The sequence below is a fragment of the Spermophilus citellus genome, assembly GCF_964194105.1.
Source record: "Spermophilus citellus genome assembly, chromosome: 9".
NCBI lineage: Eukaryota > Metazoa > Chordata > Mammalia > Rodentia > Sciuridae > Spermophilus > Spermophilus citellus.
In genome coordinates this window covers 25427668-25433656 of record NC_138191.1, presented here as the reverse complement: position 1 = coordinate 25433656, position 5989 = coordinate 25427668, and the positions used below count along the sequence as shown (strand labels likewise).

Genomic DNA, 5989 nt, shown 5'->3' with positions numbered 1-5989 from the left:
GAAAAGAGAACAAGAAATTGAAGCAAATGTGGTAACATGTTAAGAACTGATAAAGCTTGTTCGTGAGTACAAGGGTATTCATTATATAATTCCCTATGATTTTCCGAATTGTATTCCCCAACTTGAAAAAAAGTTCTTTAAGAAAGACTCATTCAATATAACAAGATAAAAAGAAAAAGAAAAAGAAAAAGACACGGAAAATAAACCAGAAAAATTGATGCAAATGGAAAATAAGGCCAGTAAAATAAACGACTTCACATCCCGCACACCACATTGGGTAGATAACCATCCTACAAGCAACTCAGTAAATTTAATCAGTCTCCTGGGAGATATGGAAACCTCATGTTTCCCATATTTAGCTCTAAATACTCCTCAAATGGAAAGGGAGAGACTACTGTTGCTTAAAAAAGTGTGATTCAACAGTGCAGCTAAGATTTGGGTGCAGTAAGTCAGAGGTGGAGAACAGAGTCCAGAGCTGGTGGGGGGGGGGGGTGCAGGGAGACTGGGCACCTTAACTGTGAGCTCCGTGGGGCCAACAAGGAGGAGCCCTGGGCAGGGCAGGTGCTCCTTCTATAGCATGAGGGAGTCGGGCTCCTTACTGCTCTTCGTCCTCTCTGCCCCTTCCCCTGCCCTTGCGAGAGGGCATCCCCAGTTGGTCACACCCTTTTCTGGACCCCTTCCCACCACAGGCAGGTCCTTAAACTGCTGCACCTGCATTTCTTTGAGCCATTTTGGTTTCCTTTCTTTTGAAAAACACTCAGTGCAAACCAGACTCTGACACTTTTAAAACCCTCTTCCTGTGAACTCTGATGCAGGTGATAAGAAATAAAGGGCAGAGGCCTGTGGGTCTCACCAGGGGCCTTTGTTGTGGGCACTGGAGGCAGGCAGGTGGGCCTGGAGAAGCTCTGGGGGCCTTGAGGTTCTGAGGGGAACACTGTGACCAGGGCTTGTTTGGCCCTAGTTCCTTGGACATCCAGGGCCGGTGGCTGCTTTCTAATAATCAGTGCCTAGCTGTCCTGGTGCCCTGGGAGGCTGTGAGCTTTCTCGCTGATATGCTGCAGTCTAAGGTGCAGGAGAGGTCTCCCATGCTGTGGGAGGGGGGCTCGGTACTGCCAAGTGTCCTTTCACCTGGCCTAGCTCTCTGCCCCTCCATCCACCTCACATGTCCTCGGAGGAGGCCCCAGGCTCAGAGATTTGATCCTGCTGCCCTCTTGCAGCTGCAGGCTGGGGCATGTGTGGAGAGAAGGTCTCTGGTCCAGTGTTGGCAAGGACTCTAACACCTGGCTAGTCAGGCCCTCCATCCCTGCACTGTTCTCAGGTCCAGGGGTTCAGGCGCTGGCATCTGGCTCCTCAGTAGCCCAATTTTATGTTCTTGTTGCTGTCTCCTAGAAACCAAGGCTGGCAGCTCACTGGGCTTCAGGTGGGACCATGCTCACCTTTCACAGAAGGAAACCGAGGCTCAGGAAGGTTGAGTGACTTGTCTAAACTCCAGCTGGGAAGGGGGGAATCAAGATTTGTCTCTTATTTTCAGTCATCCTTCAATCTCTCCACTCTGCTCTGCTCCCCAGGAGGCTGCCCTGTGGGGACAACATCAATGGGTGCCTTTACCCTGGGCCTTGACCCACACGGGAGGCAGAGAGGAGGGTGAGGTCAGGGAGTCTGCACCTCCTGCGGGTGGCCACAGTCCTGCCAGGGGGCCCTCTCCACTCAGTTCCAGCTCTCTGAAGTTCTGCTAACCTCCCTGGCCCATCAGGCCTAGCAGTGGGTCAGACTGCTGCTCTTGGTCCAGGCTCCTGAGATTCTTTCTAACCCTGCCCGAGCCATTGACAATAGTCTCTTTATGGCCGAATCACCAGATCTGTGTGTACTGTCTGCCTCCTGCCAAGTCTCAGCCTGATCCATACCATCCTTCCAGCTCATCCAGGAGGACCCGTGGGGATGCTGAGTCATTATGCTGCAGTCTGAGTCCACTGTGGGGGGCTCCCCTTCTAATTCCTACTCTTTCCTCTGCCTCCGCTTGTAGCCTCACCCCCAAATCCTCTTCCCCAATCTCCCTGCTTTGCCTCCTACCTCTACCTGCGAGTCTCCCCCTGCCAGATATCTGGAGATGTTTAGATGATGACAGTCCCCGCTAAGCCAGCCCTCCCTGACCCCAGCCACCCATGATGCATCCAGGAAGTGATGCTCCATGGGCTCTGAGGAGTCACTGGGCAGTCACAGAGGCACTGGCTGCTTGGAACAGGTGTTCTGGAAGTCAGTCCTCACAAGCAGGGTGAACTCACATTGCCAGGAGAGTCCTCTTCTCTGGGACCCTTGACCGGTAAAGCTCACTCACTCATCTACTCATTCACTCACAATGCAGAGGAGCTGACTTCCGGCCAGGCCTACCCACAAGGGACCTGTGCATAACTCACTCAGAGAGGCTCTGGCCCTGGGCCAAGGCTGGCTGCCCCACCACAGGCTCCAGTGCTTCTCATTCCTCCTTTCTTTGTAACCCTCATCACTCTGAGATCCCTTGGCCACTGTCCATGTCCTCCCCTGGGCCCTCTGCTGCCTGGAAGCAGGTGTACATCTCATTGCCTCCCCTGTTGCCTGACACCATGCTGTGGGAGCTCAGCACTTCCTCAAATGAAGTGGAGAAATGGTATTCCAATCAATATGGTGCAGGATACTCTGCTGATATCTAGGCAGCTACTGAAGAACAATGACCAGATAGGGGTTGTAGAGAGAGCATCAGCCTGTGGAGTCTGGGGCCTGGACTCTGGCCCCTGCTAGGCCTCTCACTAAGCATGTAACTGTGATCAAAGTCTCTGAGCTTTGGTTCCTCACCTGTAAGACGGAACTCAGACTTATATCGGTTTTCTGTTGCTTCATAATGAATTAACACAAACTTAGAAACTTAGGACAGCATACATTGGCTCTCCCATAGTTCCTATGGACCAGGAGTCCAGGCATGCTTAGTTGCATGCTCTGCAAGGCCTTGGTCAAGCTGCAGCCAGGGCTACACTCTCATCTGGAGGCTCGACTGGGAATGAATCTACTTCTAGGCTTATGCAGGTTGTTGGCAGAATTCTCCTGTGGTTGCAGGACTGAAGTCTCCTTGCTGGCAGTTGTCTGGGGGCTGCTCCCAGTTCCTAGAGGTTTCCCATAGTTCCTTGCCATGAAGACTTCTCTATATGCCCTCACAGATCACTGCCACTGACTTCTTCAAAGTCAGTAAGGGAGAAAGTCTTTAGGACCAGTTTGCCAGCAAGACCAGGTCTTAGGTAACAATCCTGATAGTGATGTCCCCTTACCTTGTCATATTCTATTAGTTCCAGGCAAGTCACAGGTCCTGCCCACAGTCAAAGGGAGGAGTCACAGAAAGGTAGAGACGTGAGAGCTGGGTGCGGTGGCACAAACCTGTAATCCCAGCAGCTCAGGAAGTTGAGGCAAGAGGATCGAGAGTTCAAAGCCAGCCTCAGCAACTTAGCAAGGCCCTAAGCAACTCAGTGAGGCCCTGTCTCTAAATAAAATACAAAAAAAAAACAGGGTTGGGGATGTGGCTCAGTCATTAAGTACCCCTGAGTTCAATCCCTGGTACCCAAAAAAAGAAAAAGGTACAGACACAAATGTAATCTCGAGCTCCTATGGTTCTTGAGAAGGTGAAGTGGGAGAATGTTCTTACACAGTTCCTGGCCCTCAGTAAGAAGTGGGGAAATATCATAAAGGCAGCCAGACAGAAGCAGCTGTCTTTTCTTTGTCTCACTTCGAAATGTTGGTCCACAGTTGGTCCTCAGATCCCACCATGACCTACTATTGCTTCTGCTCAGTCATTTCTATCACCTTTCTGGATCTTGAGGACAGTGGAATTTGCCACATGGTATTGAACGGTGTGCTCAATAGGTGTTCGTTATTAAAAGTTCTAGAAGGACAAGGCCCACATCTTACTAATGCTTCTGGACTCTGGTGCTTGGCTTGTCACGCTTAGGAGATAGGGTGTAAGTTTGGATGCTTCATGAGTGCTGACTCACAGCACCCACAGAGCGATTTAATTGAGTTCAGAGCCACGGTCCCAGGGGACCTGGGGTGGTTGGGGGAGGGCAGGCATGGGTGGGAAGGATAAATTAGGTAACAGTGCGGGGAGGAGCGGGAAGAGTCTTGGCAGGTGCCAGTGTCTAGGCCCTGCCATGGGCAGCCCAGGACAGTGTCTCCCTCCTCCCCAGACTTTCTTGCATTCAACTCCCCTCCCTCCCTGCTGCCTCTGAGCAGGATCTCATTGGTCTCTGTGTATTGTGGGGCCTGACCTTATTATAGGGGAAGAGACAGCTGATCCTTCCAAAGACATAGACTGCCTAGGCTGGAAGGATCTGAGACTCCAGGTGAACAACTATCTCTAAGATCAAGATGGGAGTCGTGTTCACGGAGGATCTATGTGTGTTTGTGTCTCCCAGGGCTCTGCACTTTTTTTATGATTCATTTCTAGCCATTTATCTGTCTTCAAGTTAGTGAAACTGAAGCTCAGAGAAGGAAAGTGACTTTCCCTAGTCACACAGCTCTGGGCGGGCAGAGTGAGGACCCGAGGCCAAACACCCTGAGTCACTGGTCCAGGACCTCTTCTCCTAACAGCCCTCTACCCATGTCTGTGGGCCTATGGGTGTTGGCAGGGCACACCCACCTTGGCTTCAGCCTGGCTGCTCACACAGGGAGCTGACTCCCCATCCTTAAGTTCTTCTTTCCAGCACTTTCTTCCCTCCTTGTCCTCAAGCCTCCTGCTGACCTTGTACCACACCACTCATCCTCAGCCTAGTCCAGTACCAGCCAGGCAGACTGTCCAGACTGTGAGGGTAGACATTCTTTCCTAGCGGGGATAGAAGCAGTTTGAGGCTTGCACATCTGGGTAGCTGTTGCCCAACTCTGGTCCTCAGGGATGGTTTCTGTGAATCTGCCTCAGCTATGGCAGGGCTGAGAAGGGGGTCCTGGGGTCCTGCCTGGGCTGGGCAGGACTAGAAACTCACACACTGTCCTCAGGTAGAAAAATGCAGGACAGGAGCCTAGACATGGTAGCCCAATGGCCAGGGCCATAAACGCCTGTAAACATCTGAAGCATTGTCAATCCCTTGCGTGGGATGTTTTTGTTACCTCATCTGGTTTCCCTAAAGGAGTTAGTGGTAAACCCTTGAAAAGAATGTCTTCAGGGTTAGAAAAGAAAGGGAGCTGGGAGCCTATGTTCCTTCTGCACCCAGAGGAGGTACAGGGAGGATGGGCACAGGTGGCCGGGGCTTGGCCCCTGCCATAATGGTGGTGGTGGTGGTAGCAGGGGCTGGACCTGAACCAGATGGTACTGAGATCTGCGGAGCTTGGGAGTCCACTGCTGCCAGGGCCCGGATGGGCTGGCATTACCCAGAAGCCCAGCCTGGCTTCCAAGAAATCACTCTAAAAATGGTTAGTGACCCAAGGGGAGGAGCATCCTGCAGGCTGCTCCACCTCCTGTCATAAATGGCAGCCCCACAGCTGCTCGTGGGTAGAACCTAGAACAGAAGAAAGCACACAAGAGACAGGCACACGTTAACTCACCCTCCCATGGCATATAGGCAGCGGGCCTGGGCCATGGGACACACACGTGGTCATGAAGGATCACCCAAAACCCCAACCACCCACCCACAGTCACCCTCGGCACACACTGTACTCAGCAGCACACGACCACAGGCAATTATGCATTCACAGGCCATCACAGTCCCAGAAAATTACACAGGGCACAGTGACTTAATGGTGCACAATCACTTTCAGCCATTTCATCTGCAGTAATTGTACACAACGAGGCACAGCTACACAGTGACTCTGAATCACACACAGTCACCCACAGACACAAACCACTCTACACGACCATGATCATCTTCACCCACACTCATCAGCACATAACAACACACCCTCGTCAGCAATCACACACAACCACTATGATGGCGGTCACAGGCAATCACGGGCAGGCCCTGAAGGGTTCTTGAACACA

The 5989-nt window shown here is 51.9% G+C and overlaps 1 long non-coding RNA gene across 1 annotated transcript; it reads right to left on the bottom strand.

The window, feature by feature from the left end:
• Window positions 1-409: 409 nt before the first annotated feature.
• LOC308656362 lies at window positions 410-5724 on the bottom strand. The gene is made up of 3 exons (XR_014023706.1): window positions 4658-5724; window positions 3297-3505; window positions 410-1577 (listed from the first exon to the last, which is right to left on the bottom strand). It is a non-coding gene; the product is annotated as an uncharacterized lncRNA (long non-coding RNA).
• Window positions 5725-5989: the final 265 nt, after the last annotated feature.